The following is a 24,103-nucleotide window of genomic DNA, read 5'->3' on the forward strand; positions in this document are numbered from 1 at the left end:
TGTTGACTGCTAAGCATCCCAGAAGCTCGCACAGAACAAGCGATGTAGTATGGGCTCAGTAACATCTGCTGAGAGAAATGGGAGAAAGTCAAAGCTGACTTCAGGGATTTGAGTAGGGTGACTTAGCACTGGTGGTGTAGACACTTAGGGAATCTGGTTTCAGGAGAAATGATAAGACATTTTCCGTGGTTGAGTCAGAAAGAATGGTGAGATGTACAATGCCTTAGGAGTCATAGGGGAACTTATGCCTGCACCACTCTAGGGCATTGTAGCCGGGACAGTAGTGGGAAGAAGTCTGGAGAACATGGTCACTGGCTGTAAAGCCTTTATATAACTATCTGCAAAACTGGACTCTGTGAGACATTCAACTGGGTCATCAGATCTTACTGTGTTCTCTGACTGCAGGGGGGAGGGTCACAACGAGGTGGTTTTCCACGTCTCCCACTTTGTAGTTTTAATTAGGTCAGCTCACCCCACACCTTCAGTCAGCATCCATGAAGGAGTTCATACTCCAGCCTCATTCACCCTCTCCCGAACTACGCCCTAGCTCCTCTCACCTCAATTCCCCTTATACATCTGTCAAATCCCTCCTTTCCACAAGCCCCAGCTCCAACAACCACAGTCTTTGACCTTTGGGTTCTGCCTCCCTTTCACAGAGAGATGGGGCTTCTGCTGGCTCAGCCCCGAGCACTCTTTCAGAAATGTGTTTGTATTTTCATTCTGCCTCTCTCTGCTCTTAGACACCCTTGGCATCAACTTCCAGGATGGGACTCCTGTAGGCCTGCTTCATTCTCGCCAGAAGGAGAGTCAAACAAACACGTAGCAGAGAGCTTTGAAAAAGAAATGGAACGTGTCCTTCCTCCTTATAGGAGGAATGAAGATACAGGCTAGGCTGTGGTCCATTTCTGTTTAGGCTGAATCACACCTGGGTTTATTATACATCAAATAGAACATCATCTTCCTATGGAATCTTAGCAATTGGTAAAAGAAAAATTTTTTTCATAAAATAAAGTAAAAAGACCCACCCTGGTACCAAGGTGCCATATTACATTGGAATTAGCTGTATGACCGTGTGCAGGTCATTTCACCTTAAATGAGGTCAGTTAGTTAAATGAGTATTGTCCCTTCTAACTCTAACATCCTTTGTTCTGCTAAATGTATCCTTTTGTTTCTGATCCCTGTACCCTGAGGTAGAGGAGAGATTGGGGCTGGGTGGGTGGGCAGTGGACCCACCAAGACTGGGGAGAAACATGGGAGTGTAAAGTTTTAGTTCCCTGGTTAATGCTGAGGAGGGGACGCCAGGAGGTGAGGTGGTCCAGCCAGGCTGGAGCAGCCTGCCTGAAAGGGGTCTCCATAACCACGGGCACCTGATGTGAGACCTGGGAGCCAATGTCTGGAGCTAAACAAGATCAGAAGATTTGGGAACATGACAGCCATGAATAGTGGAGTCAGTACAAAATGGGAAGTGATATGGGAAAAATTCCAGGTATATAGGCTTTGCCCTGAGTCCCTAGCCCCTGCTTTTGTAGGTAATGAGTTCCACTCAAGGGGGCCAAGAAGGAACTGGGTGTACTGACATCACATCCTAGCTTGGCTGTATCCAAGAGTTTATTGAATACCTAGTATATTCTCTGATTTCCCTTCCCCACTCTCAAACCCAGAGAAGTATAATTCTGCTGTTATCAATTTTCCCAGAGTCAGACTGATACAGCTGGATGCTCTCTCCCACTGTCTCAACTGGATGTTTTTGAATGAAAGAGCTACATTTCCAGTCATCAAAGGGAATGAGGGGTAATGCTATTTAAACAAAGGGAAAGAGTGATGTGCGTTTGTGGAACCAAGGAGCTAAACCCCATCTTGTCAGCAGTGCAAACTTGTGGGTCTTCAGAGACGTGAGGGTGTCCCGTGTACAGGATGTCACATTGCATTCTACTCCTTCCATTTTCTACCTGCGAAGGACACTGTCACTTAGGAAGACGAGTCTTTATTATAAATATCCACTCCTTGCCTATTTCAAACTAGCTTTTTCTCTCTTGTCTCTCATCTCTCATTCTCTTATTTTTTAAAATCAACTTTAAAAAAACACTTTTTGGACATTGCAGCTGTTGTCAATTTTTCACTATTACAAACACTACCACGGTAAACATCTTTACACATACATCTTGTATATTCATCCAATTATTTCCTGAGGATAAATTCCTAGAAGTGAACTTGCTGAATCAAAAGAAATTGGTGTTCTGAAGGAATTTAACAAAATTTGCCAAATTACCCTGTAGAATTGTAACAATATACATGCCATCAGCCAATTATGACAGAACCCTTTCCCCATATGCAACAAACGTTTTCAAATCTTTGCTAATCTGAGAAGTTAACAATGTATCTCCTCCTTTAATTCATTTCATTTCAGTTACCAAAGATGTTTTGTTACATATATTTATTGGCCATTTTAATTTCTTCTTTTGTGAGTTTCCTTTTCATGTTCTTTGCCTATTTTTCGTTTACAACATTTAGCTTTATTTTATTTATTAGTAAGAGCTCTTTATCTGTTGTCTATTAATCCTTTGTCAACCATTGCAAGTATTTTTCCAGTTTGTCCTTTGTTTTTATCGTTTGTGGCATTCATTTTGTTTTGTCTTTCTTGATCATATAAAAAGTCTATTATTTTTGTTTAGACAAATCTATCTAATACTTGCCTTTAGAAGAGAAAACCCTGGAAGAAGCCAGAGGGAAAAAACCACCTTAAGTATAGAGTAACAAAGATAAGAATTACATCAGACTTCTTCTTAGAAACCATGCAAGCACAAAGAGAGTGGAGTGAAATATTTAGCGTGTTGAGAAAAAAAAATCACCAAACTGGAATTCTGTATCCAATGAAATTAACCTTCAAAAGTAAAGTAGAAATAAGACTTTTTCAGGCAAACAAAAACTAGGGAATTTGTCATCAGTAGACCTGCTCTTGCAAGAAATGTTAAGAGTTCTTCAGAGAGAAGGAAAATCATATAGGTCAGAAACTTAAACCTACATTTTAAAAAAAAAAGGAAGAAAAACATTAGAGATGAAACTAGTAAAGGTAAAACAAAATCTTACACTTTTGTTATTCTCAATTGATCTAACAGATAACTGCTTGTTAAAAACAATAGTAATAACATATTGGGTGTTCATGGCTTATAAATAAATGAAATGAATGACAACAATATTATAAGGGACGAGAGGGCAGAATTGAGAATGCTCTGTTATGAGGTGCCTGTCCTACCTACGAAGCAGTACAATGTTATCTAAAAATAGACTTAGATTAGTTGTAAATGTATATTTTAAAGAGGTATAACTAAGGTGCTAAGAGAAAATGGAATCATATTAAATGATCAATTAAAACACTGAAGGCAGAAAAGGAAGAGAAGAAACTTAGAACGAGTGCAAAGAATAGAAAACAGTTGCAAATATGATAGATATTAATCCAGTTATATCAATAAGCATTTTAAATGTGAATGGTCTAAACACACCAATTAAGAGACAGAGACCGAGCCACAACTAGAAGGACCCACAACTAAAATATACAACCATGTACTGGGGGATTTGGGGAGAAAAAGCAAAAAAAAAAAAAAAAAGGAGAAAAAGATTGGCAACAGTTGTTAGCTCAGGTGCCAATCTTTAAAAAAAAAAAAAAAAGACAGAGACTGAGAGAGTGGACAAAAACCTTATGTAATCTACAAGAAGCCCACTTTAAATGTAAAGACACATACAGGTAAAAGTAAAGGAATAGAGAAAGATATACCATGGTAACTCTAATCAAAAGAAAGCTGGAGGAGCTGTATTAATTTCAGACAAAGCCAAATTCAAAACAAGGAAAACTATCTTGGCAATATCAGTAATTTTAAATTAACAATAATATTGATATAAATATCAATAATATCAAGGAAAATTATTAATGATAAAGGGGTCAATTCTCCAGGAAAACATAACAATCCTGAATGTGTATGTGCCTAAAAATAGAGCACCAAAATACGTGAGGCAAAAACTGATAGAATTTCAAAAAGAAATAGATGAATCCACTATTGTAGTTGGAGATTTCACCACTCCTCTGTTGGTGACTACAGATCCAACAGGCAGAAAATCAGTAAGGATATAGTTGAACTGAACAGCACCATCAATCAACTGGATCTAACTGCATTTATAAAATACTTCATCCAACAACAGCAGAATACACATTCTTCTCAAGCCTACATGCGACATTCACCAAGATAGACCACATTTTGGGCCGTAAAACACACGTTAACTTAAAAGAATAGAAACCATAAAAAGTATGCTCTCAAACCACAATGGAATTAAACTAGAAATCAATAACAGAAAGATAGGTGGAAATCTCAAAATATTTGGAGATTAAACAAGACACTTTTAAATAACACATCAGTCAAAGAATAAGTCTCAAAAAATGTTTTAAATACTTTGAACTAAATGAAAACATAACTTATCGAAATTTGTGGGATGCAGTGAAAGCAATGCTAAGAGGGAAATTTATGGCATTGAATTCATGTATTAGAAAAGAAGAAAGATCTAAAGTTAATAATCTAAACCTCCACCTTAGGACACTAGAGAAAGAAAAACAATATAAACCTAAAGCAAGCAGATGAAAAAGTAAAAATGAGAGCAAAAAGCAATGAAATTGAAGACAGGAAAAAAACAGGGAAAATCAGTTAAACCAAAAGCTGATTCCTTAAAAAGATCTATATTTTCCTTTGGAATATTTTTTTTTAACTGTCTTGCTTCCTTACCAAAGGATAATTTACCTACCATACATTTACCCATTGTAAGTGTACAGTTATATCAGCACTATCCAATAAAATTTTGTGCATGGTGGAAATGTTCTATAATATGCAAAGTCCAATCAGTGGTACTAGCCACACATGGCTGTTGAGCACCCAAACTGTTGCTAGTGTAACCTAAGAAATATATTTTTTATTTTGTATATTTTTTATTGAGGTAAAGCTCAGATAATGTAAAATTTACCATTTTAACCATTTTAAAGTGTAAAATTCACTGACATTTATTACATTTACAATCTTATGTAACTCTCTGTATCTAGTTCCAAAACATTTTCATCAGCCCAAAAGAAAATCCCACACCCATGAAGCAGTCACTCCCCGTTCTCCCCTTCCCCCATCCCTTGACAACCACTAATCTGCTTTCTGGCCCTTTGGATTTGCCTATTCTGGGTATTTTATATAAATGAAATTATACAATATGTGACCCTTTGTGACTGACTTCTCTCACTTAGCATAATGTTTTCAAGGTTCATCCATGTTGCATCCTGTGTCAGTACTCCATCCTTTTTTATGGATATACCAGATTTTTTTTATCCATTCATTGGTTGATCAACATTTGGGTCATTTCCACCTTTCATTACTGTAAATAGTGCTGCTATAAACATTCATACCAACTTTTGTTTGAATATCTATTTTCAGTTCTTTTGGGTATATACCTAGGAATGGAATTTCTTGGTCATATGGTAATTTTATGTTTAAATTTTGGGGAAATTGCCAAGCTATTTTCCACAGCAGCTGTACCAGTTTACATTTTCACAAGCGATGTACAAGTGTTCCCATTTCTCCACATCCTCGACACCACTTGTTATTTTCTTTTCTTTTTAATTATTGTCATCCTAGAGGGTGTGAAGTAGCATCTCATTGCATTTCTCTAATGACTAATTATGTTGAGCACCTTTCATGAGCTTATTGGCTACTTGTTTATCTTCTTTGGAGAAATGTCTATTTAGTCCTTTCCCCATTCTAGAATGGGGATGTTTGTTTTTTTGAGTGGCAAGGGTTTTTTATGCATTCTGAATACTAGGCCCTTATCAGATACATAATTTGCAAATATTTTCTCCCATTCTGTTGATTTTCTTTTCACTTTCTTAATGGTGTCTTTTGATGTACAAAAGTTTTTAGTTTTCATGATGCCCAATTTACCTATTTTCTCTTTTATTACTTGTACTTTTGGTGTCATATCTAAAACTCTGATGCCAAATCCAAGGTCATGAAGATTTACCTCTATGTTTTCTTCTAAGAGTTTTATAGTATTAGCTCTTACATTTAGGTCTTCAATCTATTTTGACTTAATATTTGCATATGGTGTGAGGTAGGGATCCAACTTCATCCTTTTGCATATGGCTATCCAGTTGTCCCAGCACCATTTGTTGAAAAGATTATTCTTTCTTCTTTGAATGATATTGGCACCATTCAATTGACCAGAGATTTATGGGTTTGTTCCTGGAAACCCAATTCTATTCCACTGATATCTATATATATTTTTACGCCTGTACCATATTGTTTTGATTACTATAGCAATACATTTTATATAATACATTTGTAGCAATATCATTTTAATAAGTTTAAATCTAAGTAGCCACATGTGGCTAGTGGCTACCATATTGGAGAGCACAGAATTAGATATTTTTTAGTTAATTCATACAGCATACATATACGTATGTATAATTCATAAAACCACCACTACAACCCAGATTTAGAACACTTCCATCATGGGGTCATTTTTAATTTTTAATTTCTATTAATTCTTCTTTCCACTCTCTTATTTTTTTTTAGTTTTACTCCAATTAAATTTTAACCATTATCCAACCTTTATGTATATGTATAACTTTTAAATTCTTATCAGAATTCATAACAGTTTGGATTAATTTGTTGGCTGTTTTCCATTTGACTGCTAACTGAGATCAGGGCAAAATAAAATGAGAATTTTGCTTGAGAACAGAGGTCAAGTGGAAAAAGAGGGACTTGGAAAGTTTAGGGCATATCCTGAGAAAGATGACAGAGGGGACATCAGGAGCACAATGGACACAACTAAGACCACTTTTCCAGGCTCAGGTCAAGAAGGGTGCAGGTCCTCAGGGCCAAACCTCTCCTTGCTAGTGCTCTTTTGTTTAATGTTCAGTCTTTTGGGGATAAAATGTTCACTATTTCAGATTTCTTTTCCCTCCCTCTGTTCCCTTCTAAGATGATGAACGAGAATGCAGAGGAATATCACTTACACAACCACATGGCATTGGAGAGATCCATACATGTCCTTTGTCTCCTCGCTGGTCTTGGTTGTGGAGTGACTGGACCAGATGCTTTCCTGGACTGGAGACAGCTGAGGGAAAACTAATCCTGTCTGACTATTGTGGCTGATATGTTGACATTCATAACTGGAGCCCTAGGTCCCAACTTGTGTTCTTGGTTTTAATGTCCCTGCCTGCTGGACCTCTCTGTATTCTAAACCGCATTCTTCTCCAGTCCACTGCAGCTCCCAGCCCCCTCCCTCTCCTTCACCTCCCAACATGTTGGCACTGATGTTCTCTGAGCTCCTTCCCCTATGTCAGCAAGTTTTGGGTAGAAGTATACTTTGCATTGTGGAAAAAATAGCATGGTCTGAGTACTTCAGGCTTAGTTGTTGATGACACCAGGATTTCACCAAAATTTTCTTGCTGGGGAAAAAAAGCTGAGTAATGACTTTTCTTTTCTATTTTTTTTTTTAAAGCAGGCATCCCTCTTTCTCTGGAAGCTCTAAAACTCACTGCTTCAGTGGGTAGAAAGTCCCATGGCAGCAAGACTTAGAGAATATAGAAATACATATGATAATTAAAAAAAAAAAAAGAAAGTCCCCTCTGTTACACTTTCTCTTCCCCATATGCTCTGTAAAAGAAAAACCTTGTGCACCTTGTACTGCTGCATCCTAGCTCCTAGAATAGTGAGTGGCACCTGGGAAGGGTATGCATGTCTCCTAAGTAGGTGAATGGGTGGGGTACAACCTCATCCTGCCTTAGTTCAGAGTGACTTTCAGAAGGTAATTATGCTGCTACTAAAAAATTATAAAACTAAGTAAGAATGAGTTTCAAACCACCTAATTCTTATGTTTGATCATGCCACTGTTTTCTGAGCCCAGAATTAACTGTTTCATCTGGTTACTGATCAATGTTACATAAGGCTAACACTAATACAAATAATTCCTCAATCTCTGCCCTCACCAAGGGAGCTGCTGTACAGATAATTCAAAATATCAGATAAATTTATACCTTACACGCATTTTTTTTTAGGTTGAGGAATTTCTGGCCCTATGGTTAATTTTAACCAATTGGACTTGGTGTTGCTGATTACATGCTTTCATTAATACTGTTGCTGCCAAGAGGAAAATTTCCCCCTATTGAGTTGCTATGAGTATTTCAGAATTTTCTGATTCTGAAAGTAGTATGAAATTATTACAGAAAATTTGAAAATTGCATATGACAAGAATTTTTGTTTGTTTTTGCTGAGTGGGTGATGGATGTATGCATATTTGGAGAAACAAATTGTTCTGAGTAAGAAAGGGAGAGAGATTTAGAGGCCTGGCATGGGGAAGATCTGGAATTGAAGAAACCAGAAACCAGCCTGTCCAGGTGCTACCCAAGGAAGGACAACAAAGGGGAAACCTTGTTTGGCTTGTAGCTGGAAGGAATTGACAGATGAGGCATGTATTAGTCAGGGTTCTCCAGAAAAGCAGAACCAACAGGATCCATCTATCTATCTATCTATCTATATGTGTATGTATGTATGTATCTCCTTACAGAGCATTGATCAATAACCAGATGAAACAGTTAATTCTGGACTCGGAGAAAATAAACATATATATAAATAAAGAGATTTATTATGAGGAATTGGTTGACACAATTGTGAAGGCTGAGAAGTCCTATCTGCCATCTGCAAGCTGGAGACCCAGGAAAACTGGTGATGTAGATACTGTCCGAATCCAAAGGCCTGACAACCAGGAGAACTGATGGTGTAAGTTCTAGTCTAAGTTTGAAGGCCTGAGAACCAAAGAACTAATGGAGTAAGTTCCAGTCTGAGGGCAAGAGAAGACCGATAGCTCAGCTCAAACAGTCAGGCAGAGAGCGCAAATTCTCCCTTCCTCCACCATTTTGTTCAACTCAGGCCCTTAGTGCATTAGATGATGCCCAACCACACTGGGGAGGGCCATCTGCTTTACTCAGTCCACCAATTCAAATGCTAATCTCTTCTGGAAACACCCACACATACACACCTAGAAATAATGTTAACTAGATAACTCAGCATCTTATGGACCAGTCAAGTTGACACATAAAATTAACCATCACAAGGCGCATCTGAAGGAACTATATGAAGTGCTTTGAACTGTACAGTGTAAAACTCTCCTCTGTCTTTCCTATAAAATCTTCAGTAAAAATCAACATTTGATCCTAATAGAATCCTCCTGGGGAACAAAAGAGATACTGTGGCCTGTTTAGCGATAGGTTCAAGAACCTTTGAGTTAGCCCTAGAGATTAAGATGGAAAAATGTAAATAGAAGAAAACATAAATGCTCTGTAACTCCACTCGACAGAAATGACCACTGTTGAGCCTGTAGTATGTTCCCTTCCTTGTTTTACGTATGTATGTGTGTATGTATGTATGTGAGTGTATATATAGGAAAATTGGGACTGCATTGTATAAGTAATGTTCTATTTTGCATTTTTCACCTAACATTAAATAACAACTAATAAATTGCTAATAGATATTGTTAAACAGTTTTACAAAGTGGTCACGCCAATTTACATCCCATCAGCAATGTGTAAGAGTTACAGTTGCTTCACATCCTTGTCAACGTTCGGAATTGTCAGTCGTCTTTTTAATTTCATCCATTCTGGTGGGCGTATAACAGTATTTCATTGTGGTTTCAATTTGAATTTTCCTAGTGACTAATATTGAGCTTTTATTGTTTATTGGCCATTTAGATATACTCTTTTGTGAAGTGTCTGTTCATATTTTTGCTCTTTTTTCTGTCCAGGAGTTTGGATATATGTATGCGAATATCTTTTCCCATTCTGTGGCCTCCCTTTTCACTCTCTGAATGGTATCTTTGGATGAACAGAAGTTTTTAATTTTAATATGGTCAATTTATCAACTTTTTTGATAATGGTTAATGCTTTTTGTGATTATTTAAATAATCTTTTCCCATTCCAAGATCATGCAGATGCTCTTCTATGTTTCCCCCTGAAAGTTGTATTATTTTCTCTTTCACATTTAGATCTGCAATACATTTCGAATTAATTTTTGTGTATAGTAAAAAGAAGGGGTCCAGATACATTTTATTCCGTACAGATAAGTCAATTCACCCAGCATCATTTAACAAAAAAAACGTCTTTTACCCTCTGCCTTACAATATTTATTGCCAGTGTCGTAAATCAGGTGACTGTGTATATGTGATTCGATTTCTCCACTCTGTTCCACTGGTTGCTTGGTTTGTGTATTCTTCCACTAATATCATAATGTCTTCATTACTACGATATCTGACAGTGTAAGTCCTTCAGCTTGTTCTTCAAGATTGCTTTATTTGCCCATTTTTATAATGGGATATTAGGAATTTTTTCTTATTGCTATGTAAGAATTCTTTATCAGTAAAGTATATTAATCCTCGCCTGTTACATATATTATAAATATCTTTCCTTTTGTCATTTGACTTTCAATCTTAATTATAGTTTCTCTTGCCACAGAGGAGTATTAAATTCTTAAAAAGTGAAGTCCGTTGATATTTTGCGATTTGCCTCCGACTATTTTTATGCTAATGAAGTTTTCCCCAATCCCCATGAAATGTAAATATAATATTTATATTCACAATATGGAACGTGTGTGACTATATGAAAATAAATATCTTTTTCTATAAAATAATCAATAATCTTCCCTACTTTCTAGAGTAGGAAGTTGGGGTTCAGGAGGGGCAAGTGGAGAATCAGTCCTGCTTAAAATTAGGAAAACGAGAATTCTGAGAAAGCACTTGTTTACTTCTCTGAATCCTAGCCTCATGGATCAGTTATCACAGTAGAAAAAACTGTCCCCCCATCTCATCTGATTTTTCCAGGCACGTGATTGACCCAATCAACACAGTGGCTTGCTGTGTCAGAGGCAGAAGGAGTGAGTGGGCCTGGGTTTCAAGGACTGGAACTGAGCCTAACAGCCAGCCGGGATGCCCCTGCACCCAGTGAACAGGACTCAGGTCCTGCTGAGACGGAGCAACATCTCAGTCCTCAGAAGGACCTTCTCAGCCCTGTGGCTCAGGAGGCTGCCTGGGAGGTACCGGCCAAATCAGTGAGGTTTATAAACATGCCTGAACAACACAGCAGTGGCTGCTCAGCTCAGAATTCCCCATGTTTATTGTCTCTTCTGGAAGCATAAGGAGAAAGAGGGTAGTTTGGTTATTTGATTTCTTTTTGACAAAACCAAACCTTTGTAGTAATTATTAAGAGGCAGCGTGGAAGCCCAATAGATGAGGTGAAAATATGGTTTTCATTCTAGCTTTATTTTGATCCTCTGCTCATTTTTTTCCTTGCAGGGGAAAAACGGGGGAAGCCATAAACCCCTCTGGGCACTGTGTGTGTTGTACTTATTCCCCAGCCAACGAGAGTTTTATGGGAAAGTTTTCTTTGTGTTGGTGAAGCATTTTCTTTTTCATCTTTTTAACAACAAAAACAAAAACATTAATGAAAACAAAATTTCTCAACTCCTGCCACCAAAAAAAAAGAAGAAGAAAAAGAAAAACTCATATAGTCATTGAGCCGCTTGCCTTAATATGAAAGTTTTCATAATTTAGTCCTTCCCAAAAATTAGTGCATAGGACTGATTGCAGTTATGAAACATTGAAAACTCTGGCTTTTCAGTCACTAATGTACTGTTCAGATATCCTTGGAGGAAAGCCAAAAGGGATTGAAATCTTCTGAAAGACTAAAAGATGGTTATCTTCTTTGGCTCTACTGTTTGACTCTAAGTTTCTAGCCATCAAAAAAGCTAGAATAAACCAATTCAAGTAGTGACAGCTTTTTTCCTTCTTAAAATCATGTTAAATTATGTTCATATATTCACATACAATCTCATATTTGAGATTAACTGCAATAAACTGCATCCTTTGTAGACTGTTATTTTAACGGTGTAAAGGCAGCTCTATTGTCCTTGGATGACACCCTCATCTAGTGTCTAAAACCTCAAAGTTCATACTGGAGTTTTACCTTCTAATGAGGTTTTCCCAGGGTAAAATGCAAATACTCTTGGGGCCAGCCCCATGGCCTAGTAGTTAAGTTCAGTGTGCTCCACTTCAACTGCCAGGGTTCAATTCCCAGGCGAGGACCTACACCACTTGTCAGCTGCCATGTTGTGGTGGCAGCAACCCACATACAAAGTAGAGGAAGACTGGCACAGATGTTAGCTCAGGGTGAATCTTCCTCAAGCAATAAAACAAAAAAAAAGCAGGGGCCAGCCCCCTGGCCAAGTGGTTAAGTTCACACACTCCACGTCAGAGGCCCAGGGTTTCACTGGTTCAGATCCTGGGCACAGACACGGCACTACTCATCAGGCCATGCTGAGGCAGCGTGCCACACAGCACAACCAGAGGCACTCACAGATAGATTATACAACTACGTACTGGGGGGCTTTGGGGAGAAGAAGGAGGAAAAAAAAAACGAAAAAGAAGACTGGCAACAGATGTTAGCACAAGTGCCAATCTTTAAAAAAAATTAAAAATAAATTTAAAAATTTAAAAAAAGCAAATACTCAAACACTAAGACTAAGCATTGTTACCTCAGCATGGATGGCTTTACCAGGCCTTCTTTCTAGGCCTAGTTTTGACAGGAAGAAGTTGCATGCTCCGCTGGGAGCCAGTCTCAACTGAGGTGGCTGAGCAGGAGGGTGAAAGGAGCAGAGAAAAGGTACAGAACCTGTGACACAACCAGAAAAAAGGCACAATGCAATCTAGTGTACACTCCTTCAAAAATACACCTTTGTTTTATGCCCCCTTTCTCTTTCCAACAAGATAAGTGAATTTTTCTCAGTGATAAAGTTGGGGTAAGGATTGAAAACCATAGTTTGGAAAGAGAAAGACTAGGAAAGTGGGAGACAAGGAGGCAATTCCTGGCAGGAGACACGCACTTGGGGCCCCTCAAGATTAAGTCACTTTGCACTGCCTCTGCAGAGGGAGGTGAAGGCTTCCAATGATTGTGTCAGGACCTCACCCCGGCCCGGCCACTCAGCTGCTCAGCTCTTCCCAGGCTCTTCCCAGGCTCTTCCCAGGCTCTTCCCAGGCTCTTCCCAGGCCTTGTGCAGCAGGTCAAGCATTTGGACCTAGTTTGTCTTCTGATCTAGGCAAAGGCACAACCCATTACCACTTCCACTGTCATGAGAGGAGTTTTCATAACTCTCTGACTCTCTCTCTCAGCTTCTATGAAACAATTGATCTTCTATAAGAAACAGCTGATTTCTAATCAGATCTTTCCTGGAAAACCAAGGTTACAAGAATATTTATAAACTAGGATACAGATGTTTAATTAATCATATCCTAAAAAAAAGAAAAATACATTTGGTCTTCTCCTAAAACCAAATAAATATTAATTAACGAAGAAACATTTCAAGATTCTCTTTTTCAAACACTGAAGTCATGATTTTTTAAAAGCTGAATTATGGACACAGAGTTAATACTGCTTTGCATGTAGGTTCAAAAACTCTTTGAGTCCATATAAAATACCTAGATGAACGCAGTGCCTTGCGCATAGTAGGCATTCACTCAGTATTAACCAATTAACCATATTTATTGACTCCATTCCCTCTTACTCTGCTACAGGTTTCTGAAGTAAAGTGAGACTATTACCAAGAGCTCAGTTTCACTCTCAGCTTTCCCAGAGACACAAATTCCACAAGAGTCAAAACAAACTAAAGAAGAATAAAAAGGAATACATGAACCTCTGGTGTTTTTGGTTTTTGACCTCTATTATTTTGTGACCACTGCCTGATTTCCTTTGGGCTCAGCCTGATTTATTTGAGGGCTTGGAACTATATCCACTTTTTAAAGAAGTGGGGATAAAATAAATTAACTCTTTTTAAAAATACTAAATCTCCTAAAGCACTTACTGATTCTAAAGAAGCAAAATCAAAACCAAGGGCCCAGATGCTGCCAAGAATAAATCTGCCCCTGAGCCCTACTAAAGTTGGAAAAGAAAACGTTTTCTCCCTCTGCCTTCCCTGGAAACACCCCTCCATCCCCTGCCTTATCCAGCATTGCAAGGTAAAGGCTGACCCCAGGAAAGGAGACTAGAGGACAAGGGGAAAACAGAAAGCGGACGCACTGATGCATTTCATCGTATAGCTGACCATCACGGGTCCATATGTGGCTTTTTATTTCTGGCCATGTGATCTCAGCACTCACTGAGGACTCCTATCCTCAACATGCCCATTTTGAGATTGGGAGGGAAAGCTCCTTCACTTCCAAGTAGATCCCTAGTAACTTGTCCTGAGAGATTTGGCAAAACACAGCTCCTTTCCTAACTATAAAGAACCTATTGAAAATGTTACTATCTTGGTACAAAGCAGAGCTGTTTAGACCATATTTCGACAAAGCTGAAGTGGGATTCTACGTCCATTTAGGCTGAGAGTTACCAAACTTGTTCTGGAAAGGGCCAGTCCATCTCCGCTAATGAACTCTGCCTCTATAGTGTGAAAGCAGCCACAGACAGCACGTAAATGAGTGGGTCTGGCCATGTCCCAGTAAAACTTTATTTACAAAGATTATAAAGATGGAGGGGCCTAGGTTTGGCCTGCAGGCTGATTTAGACTATGATAATAATGATAAATATAGTAATAACGAATACTCACCTCATTTCCTTATCACAATGACTCGCCTGAGGTAAATATTCTTATCTAAGGAAGATATTGAAAATAATTAACAACTGATATGGCCAACCAATCAGAACAGACAAAGCATAGATGTATGCTGGTTGACAGTAGACCTGCTGTGATCACCCCGTTGTTGTAGATTTGGGAAATGGAGTTAGGATGGGGTAGTAAATTGTTCTAGGTTATACAAACAGTACATGTATTAGAGCTGGGGTTTTCAGACATGTGGTCTGACTCCAGAGCCCACCCTTGATATGTGCTTCTCTAGGCCAGAGGGACATTGTTTCAGTTGCCAGCTTGAACCCCTACCAGTTGCTTAGTTACAAGCATGTCTTGGCAAGAGCAGTCCATTCATACCACTTCCAAAAATATTCAAAACACAGGTGAGCCATAGTTGTTAGGAATATTTCAGTACGTTAATAACTACATTGAAAATAACTTAAATCAAAAGGAAATGTGAATTCCTTTGGTTTCCCTCTAACTTGAATCCTTTCCCCTTTTCTACCCCTATGGCTTATTTCCACCCTTGCTTTTCTGCTCAAATGTGCCCTGATTGTAAAGGCTTCCTGACTGCCAACAGATTAATAAAATGGTAACTCCTGCCCTGAGTTGCCTATCTCTTGCTTTGCTTTATTTTTTCCATAGCACTTAATACCATCTGACATACTATGTTTTGAGTTCATTTGTTTTTTTATCTCCTTCAGTTACAATGTGAGCTCCACAAAGTTACGGGCTTTGTCTTGTTGTCTACTATATTCTCAGCACATAGAACAGCACTTGTTGTGTCGACGAAAATAATCCATAACCAATCTGTAAATGAAAATTTGGGTGAGTTTATTCTGAGCTGAAATCTGAGGACCATGGCCCGGGGCCTTTCTTCCCGAAGGAAGAAAGGGCACCAAAGAAATGAGGTGTACAGAATGGTTATATACCCCCAAAGTGGGTGCTTTACATATGATTCAAATGTCCCTCCCACAATAGTCACAAGATTGCCCTGTCTGCACAGCGCTTGATGGACACAGCAGGTAGTAGGTCTGCTATCTTGGTGGGCGTAGCAGGAGGCAAGTCTATTGTCTCGAGCTGGGCAGTCACAGGTGAGCACAGCCATCAGTTTCTAGCCTAAGGAAAGATGCTTAATCCTTAAGGAGACGCCAACGTTGGGAGGGAGAGGGAAGTTGCACCTTTATCTCAAGGGCCTTTTGCTCTTGCCATAGGGAATCTCTAAAGCAGATATACATTGCATGCTCAATGGCCTTGGTCAGGCCCTTTTGGAAAGACAAGGTCAGGCCGAATTAGGTTTACACCAAAATGGCTTCCTCATATATTCCAATATATCCTATTACTTGCCATTTTTATTTGACAGTTGAATGATTAAATGAATACTGTTTACAGTAGAGAGGCCACATGGTACAATAGTAAAAGCATTGGATTTAGAATCAGAGTTGAGTTGGAATCCCAGCTTTGCTATTTATTCATTGTGTGACCTGGGACAAGCTAACCACTCGAAGCCTCAGAGGCTGTGGGAAGTGCAAATGCCCTGAGACGGGAGCATGCTAGTCAGGGCAGGGTGGCCAGGGTGACTACAGCACAGAAAGTGGGCAGAACACGGTCAGAAATGAAAGACGTAAAGGTTGAGGGGCCGATTGGGTAGGCTTTGTGAACTACTTTAAGGACTTTGGGTTTTGCTCTGAGCGAGAAGAGAAGCCAATAGGAGGAGGTGATACAGGAATAACGTCATCTGTTTTAAGTTTTACAAAGACTGTTTAAAGGCAGGGACAGACGCAGTGAGATCAGTCAGGAGGCTACTGCAACAATCCAGGTGGGAGATGATGGTGGCTTGGGCCAGGTTGGTAGTAGAGAGTTGGTAAAAGATTGTCAGATTCTGGATATATTGTGAAGACATAGCCAACAAGATTCGCTGATGGTTTGGGTGTGGAATGCGAAAGGAAGAGAAGAGTTAACGATGACTCCAAGAATTCGAGGGAGGACTGTGGGAGGAGCAGGTGTGGGATGGGGGAATCAAAAATTTGTTTTTGGTTCAGTTAAATCTAAGAAGCCTTTTAGACATAGAAGTAGAGATGTCAAGCTGTCAGTTGTATAGATGATGCTGGCATTCATGGGAGAGGTACAGGCTAGAGATATAAATTTGAGTATTGTCGACAGATAAGTCAGAAGTTTCTGTCCTGACTGCTAATAAGAATAACCTAAGAAGCTTTCTTTAAAAAAATTTTTTAATTGTGGTAAAATGCACATAACATAAAATTTGTCATCTTGACCATATTTTAAAAAAAAATGCCTGTGCTCCAACTCAGACAAATGCAATGAGAATTTCTTATGGTAAGGACCGGGCACCAGTATTTTTAACAAATACACTAAGTGTTCAGACTTGGGAAGATGAGGAGAAACCATAAAGGAAATAGAAGAGAAACCGCCTACGAAATTGGAGGAAATCAGAAAAGTAGAATGTCCCAGAAGTCAATTACAAAAAGTATTTCAAGAAGACAGTAATAATAAACTGTGTCAGATACTACTGATGGGTCAAGTAAGAGGAGGACTGAAGAAAAATCATCAAACTTAGCAAAATGTAGATCATCATTTTCTTTGACAACTCCTCTTGGAGTGGATTAAAGAGAGATTTTTATATTGATAGGCACTATCATATTTATTTGTATTAAAATAATGTCTGGTAGTTAAAAATAGAAACTTTTGACATCAGAACCCAGTAGCTTTCCATCATGCTGTGTCTTTCTCATGCATCACCCATGACTCAACACTCAGGACAAGGTCAGTTGATTTGGTTCCAGCCTGAGTCTCCTACAGATGACACGGACATGCATATTCTTCTCTGAGCTAGAATGAAACAGAACTCTTCCAACTGGATTACCAAGGAGATGGTACTTCTCTGCTAGGAGCCAAGCCAAAGTAAGGCAGAAGAGGACTACATTCAAATAGGACAGACCAAAGCAGTCACTAAGAAAACAGAGCTCCTCCTCCTTTTTTATTTGAGAAAATGCCCTTGTCTCTTCCCTACAACAACACCAAACAAATGCTTAACTTATATAATGCTTTAAAGGTTAACAAATTTGACCTTTCCCAGACCCTGAAACAAGGGGAATTCAAAGACTTGAGCTGTTCATTGAGAAAGATCTGCTGCTCAAGTTCAAGTCCACGTCTTCCAGATGTTTCTGACTGTCCTCCAGAGTCACTTCCTTCTTGCTGACCCTGAATCTGCCCTCAATTTATTCACAAGTCTGGTTGGAGGCATCCACTGCATACCAAGAGCCTTTCTCCAGTACATGCTAAGGAGCTACTGCTTTTCCCCACCTCACTCCACTCCCAAGGGACAGAAGATCTGATAAGGAGCAAGGATGAAATCAAGGATACGGGTAGAACATAATATGGGGACCATATAAGGAGGTGATGTCAAAATTCTCATCCTCTTTTTGTTCACTCACTTCTTCCTCCTTACCTCATCTGTATAGTATATCTCAAACAGGCACCTAGGGGTGCTTCCTGGCCCTAGAGTAGGGTTCGGGAGAAGACATACAGGCTTTTCCACAGGGCCAACAGGTCTTTGAAGGCTGTTTTGTCCCACTCAGCTCATCAGAACAGGAGACAAGATTCGGACCTGGGGCTGAAAGCCTAATGAGTAATAAAGAGGGGAATTTTCCTAGAGCGGATGTTTCAATCTGGGGGCTATCCCCTGTGGTATGGACTAAATGTTTGTTGTCCTCCAAAATGTGTATATTACAGCCCTAATCACCAGTGTGATGGTATTTGGAGGGGAGACCTTGGGAGGCAATTAGAATTAGATTAGTTCTTTAAAGTGGAGTCCTCATGATGGGATTAGTGCTCTTGTAAGAAGAGACACGAGAGCTCTCTCCCCCCAATGTCAGGACACAGAAAGATGGTGGCCATATGCAAAACAGGAGGGCCCTCACCAGAGACCAAATCTGCAGCACCTTGATCTTGGACTTTCCAGCCTCTGGAACTGTGAGAAATAAATGTTTGCTATTTAAGCCAACCAGTCTATGGTATTTTGTGACAGCAGCCCAAGCCAACAGACATGTGGATACTTTGGATAGTTCAAAGGACTTGCACATCCTTAGAAATTATAAGTAACATTTTTCAGAAAAAAGGTCCAGAATTCTCATCAGAGATTCGAAGAACTAAATCTGTGACACCCTCAAAATTAAAGACTACTGACTTGGAGTGACTCTTGTGTTCTTATTCTGTAGGATTACAGGAAACTTCAAGATTGGGGGTCCCAGTTTTGGCCTTCATTTCTACCTGAAGACGGGAGCAATATTTAGGAGTACGGAGAAATATGATGAAATAAGGAAGAGTCAAGAGGACACACACATTTTCTTTATGCAATATTGCTAATGTCCACCTGAGAAAGTTTATTATCTACAATAAAATATAGAATCCAATCTGTTTACTCTACAATCATTAGCATATACTTGGGTTACTTTCCCTATAAGTTTTTATAATACCAACCTTAGATTCTAAGGAAGCTAAGTCATTGGGCCTAAACTTATCCCTGCTTTTCCCCCCACACCACTCCCAAATTACAATATATTCCAAAGCCAAATATAATTTTTTGGTGATTAATTTTCTATTCCACTGAACCTATCTATAGAACAGGTAATGCAATTTTAAAGCAAGAAATAGTCTGACTTTTTTGCATTGTATGGACTGTACAGCAAAGGTCGAGAGGTCAGCATGAGTATATGCAGCACTGAGGGAAAAGTTTTTCAGAAAAAGAGATCAAGAAAAATATGACTCATCATGGATGAACCTTGAAAACATTATGCTAAGTGAAAGAAACCAAATGCAAAAGGCCACATTTTGTATGATTCTATTTACATGAAATGTTGAAAATAGGCAAATCCATAGAAACAGAAAGCAGATTAGCGGTTGCCAGGGGCTGAAGCAAGGGGGAATAGGAAGTGACTGCTAATGAGTACCGAGTTTCTTTTTGGAGTGATGAAAATGTTTCTCGAAATTAGATAGTGGTGATGTTGTACAATTTTGTGAATATACCAAAAACCATTGAGTTGTATGCTTTTTTTTTTTAAGATTGGCACCTGAGCTAACAACTGTTGCCAACCTTTTTTTTTTCTGCTTTTTCTCCCCAAACCTCCCCAGTACATAGCTGTACATTTTAGTTGCGGGTCCTTCCAGTTGTGGCATGTAGGACACCGCCTCAACATGGCCTGAGGAGCGGTGCTATGTCCGTGGCCAGGATCCGAAGCAACGAAATCCCAGGCGACAGAGCAGAGCATGTGAACGTAACCACTCGGCTCCGGGGCCGGCCCCGAGTTGTATACTTTAAAAGGGTGGATTTTATGATACATGAATTATATCTCAATTTTAAAAAGAAGAAAAAAGAAATGATGTGACTCAGAAAGGATTCATTATAATTACGGCTAAATCACTTATTTGGCAACTAATTTGGGGGCATAGTCTTGAGATATTTCTTATATTTATAGTTCTATGCTGTTTAACCTCCCCCATCCCAATGGAAGTCTTTTTATTGGCTTTTCTGTTTACAAAAACAATACATATGCACTTTTGGTGCATATTTGGTGTATATTCTCCCAGATTATTTTTCTTTGCATATGTAACAGGGAAAATATTTTAGAACTATATTAATGTGTTTTTCTCTCTTGCACTTCCTTGTGTGTCACCACTCCTTATTCTATACAAAGCATCCTTTTCACTAAACCATTAGGATTCTTACAGCAGGAATGCAAAGAGTGGAAAAAGAGCCAATGTTCAGTTTTTGACTTCCAAAATAACATTTTTGATCAGACTTAAGAGTTTTGAAAGCTGAACTTTGAGAACAGAGAAAAAGATTTTTTAATAATTTTATTTCTTATTAACATAAGAAGAGACGGAGCCAATCAACTAACCCATAGAATTTTACTAAAAGCCAGGAGTAGAGAATTCTCAGGATGAGGAAAGTGTACTTGGAGGAAGGGAGGGGACTCTGGCGCAGAGGGTTAGGCCGGGGAAGTAGACAGTCAGGCAGGTATATTCTGACCACTACTCTCTAAATTCCTGGAGGGGAAAACGTGTTAAACAGGTGGAGGAATAAGCTAAAGGCAAAGCAGCCTTTGCCTTGCCCCACAAAAGAAACATAGGAGGAGACTGCAGCTCACAGAGATCCCAGGCCAGTATGGGTCAGGGGTTGAGCAACAGTAGAACAACAGTGGGATGTGACTAGACAGATGAGGCAGAACAGCAATCCCAAACTGGTCTTTGCTCCGCTGTGGCGTAGAAGGGACCCCTCCAGGGAGAATCCAAAAATTAGCTGAGCATTACTTGGAGAGCAGCTAGTGCACCTTGACCAGACCAGCTGCCCTGCAGTGGAAACCAGCTCCCACCCAACGCCGTGAGGACGGGTGGGTATCCCCATGCATGGACGCCATCTCAGCAAGGAGGAGTGGGAGGGGAGAACCAGTGTTGTTAGGGAATTGAACTTTGAACTGATGAATATTTATTTACCTGATAGAGACTATTTTTAATCAAAATAGACTGTTAAACCACAAAAGACTATTTAATCTCGAGGAGACTGAGATAACTTTAGTTGGAAGGGTGGGAGTATGTGAGAAGATTAAATCAGTTAAGAAAAGAAGAGGGTCAGCCTTGTCCGAGTGGTTGAGTTCCTGCGCTCTGCTTCTGCAGCCCAGGGTTTCCCGCAGGTCCAGATCCTGGGCACAGACCTGGCCCCACTCATCAAGCCACGCCAGGGTGGCCTCTCACATAGCTGAACTAGAAGGACCTACAACTAGAATATACAACTATGTACTGGGGGACTTTGTGGAGAAGAAGAAAAAAACCCCAAGATTTGGCAAGAGATGTTAGCCCAAAGCCAATCTTGAAAAAGAAAGAAAAAGAAAAGTAAAGAAGCGGCTTCCTCTTCTGAGTAGAGCAGTGTCCCCACTCTAGATCTTGTAAATATTTTTAGCTAAATTAGAACGAATAAAAACTTGTAAATATTTTTAGCATACACAGTTTTGTAACCTGATATTTTTCACTTTACAATATGTTTTTTTGGTTTACATTTTCTTTCCCCCAACTTGGCTATAAATATCTTGAGGACAAGGACAGTGTTTTCTATTTCTTTGTATCTACCTCAGTGCTGAGCAGAAAGCAGACACTACACGTCATTGCCACCTAAAACATTTCTAGTTCCCTCCCTAGACACATGCAATTAAAAGAAAAAAATCTTGAAGCAAACAGTTTGGAAGATAGGGCCAGTGGAAAGAGCATTGAACCAATACCTGAGTTCTCCTCCTGATGGTCACTGACTTTAGCCAAGTCACCTCACCTTTTGCTCACTTTCTCCACTTGTAAATTGGAGATAATACCTTCATTACCTTAGGTGCATGCGTGAGACTCAAATAAGGAAATGTACATGAAATTGCTAGGAAGAGAATGCAAAATGATCAAATACAATGTTTAAATCAAATCTAATTTTAGTAGTGCCCCTGGACTAGAATACCAAAGTGTCTGAGATAGAACTTTCTTTGCTGGCTTCCCTAGCACAGCCTTCCTCCAAATCCATCGATACTGCATCCCCCACCCCCGCCCAACCCCCACAATAGCTCCCTCTGACTGCAGCAGCCAGGCTGGAGCCAATGACCTCCCAATAAATACTTATTTTTAAAGAACAACTGAAAGATTTTTACTTAGCTGATTTATAACTGTTTCCTGGACACAGATGGAAAAATGTTATTTAGAGACAGGAAAACAATAAGGGCATTTTTCATTCTAACAATGATTAAGGATCGTTAATCCTTTCCACTTCGCCAATTAGCAGGTCTTACAGGTCTTGATTGAAAACAAATACATAAGAATAAGAGTTATCTCCACACATGAGTAGTCTTAACTTAGGGCATAATCAAGCATGTAGCCAGGACATCACCAGGCAAGGCACTGCACCTTGATTCCTGACCAGGAGGCCTCTGGCATCATGCTCTATGATATGTGGAATATGGTTCCAGATCCTCAATATAACCCACAGCTTGCTTCCAATTGTCTCAGAATCTAAAGCTAGCATGATCTTGAATAATTCTGTGTTTTTTAAAAATCCAATTCCAATTTAAGTATCATTCACTATTCAAACAGGTCTCTGAGAAGTATTTTCTTGAAAAGTGAAGAATATTTTTTAATGTTGAACAATTATTCATTCACTTAAGAAACATTAAATGAGTATTTTTTTTTTTAGATTTTATTTTTCCTTTTTCTCCCAAAGCCCCCCGGTACATAGTTGTGTATTTTTAGTTGTGGGTCCTTCCAGTTGTGGCATGTGGGATGCCGCCTCAACATGGCCTGATGAGTGGTGTCATGTCCGCGCCCGGGATCCAAACCAGTGAAACCCTGGGCTGCCACAGCAGAGCGCATGAACTTAACCACTCGGCCACAGGGCCAGCCCCTAAATGACTATTTGTTACGTACCAGGAGCTGTGCTAGGCACTGGGATACAAAAATGAATCAAGCTTAGTCTAGTAGGGAAACAGATATGTCAAACAAGTAATTGTTCTGCACTAAAGTAAGTGCAGTCATAGATGTTCACTGGCCCAGAGTAAGGAGGACTCAGAGCACCCAGATTGGGCGCTACAGGAAAAGATTTCTGGAAGAGGCCCTTGAGCTGGATGTTTTCATTCATGCACTCGTGCCACAAATACTTAATGCACTCTCTGTGTGTCAGGCATTGTTCTAGGTACTCGGAAGACAGTGGTAGACAAAACAGATGAAAATCCCTGCCCTCGTGAACTTACCTTCTTGTGTATACAGTAATGAAGACAAGAAGTAAAGGACTTATTTATCTAACTAGTGAACAGTGCTAAGGAAAAAAATTAAACCACAAATGCAGATTTGAAATTGCAGATGAGAAGGCCATGGAAGGTCTCACTGAGAAGATGACTCTTAATATCTAAAGAAAGAGTGAGAACAAGCCTTGGGGATACCGTGGGAGGATACGTCAGAGGGAACAGCAAGCGCGAGATTCCTGAAGCAGACAAGTCTCTAGAGCATTTGAGGAAGAGCAAGGTCATTGTCCCTAGAGTAGAGTGAGTGAGGGGAATAGTGGGAAATGAGATTAGAGAGGCAGTTGATAAGAAGGAGGGCAGAGTTTGGACAGGAAATCATTGGAAGGTTCTGAGCAAGGAGTGACATGATCTGAGAAGATGACATTGCAGGATACATTCACAGGGGCAAAAAGCGGACAAGACCAGTGGGGAGGTTAGTGAAACATAGTGGCTTGGACCAGGGTAGTGGAAATGGAAGTGGTGAGAAATGGTCAAACTCTGGATATATTTTGAAGGTAGAGACAACATGATTTGCTGATAGATTGGATGTGAAATGTGAGACAAATAAAGGAATCAGAAAATTACTAAAGT

The sequence above is a fragment of the Equus quagga genome, chromosome 5 (assembly GCF_021613505.1).
Source record: "Equus quagga isolate Etosha38 chromosome 5, UCLA_HA_Equagga_1.0, whole genome shotgun sequence".
Classification (NCBI taxonomy): domain Eukaryota; kingdom Metazoa; phylum Chordata; class Mammalia; order Perissodactyla; family Equidae; genus Equus; species Equus quagga.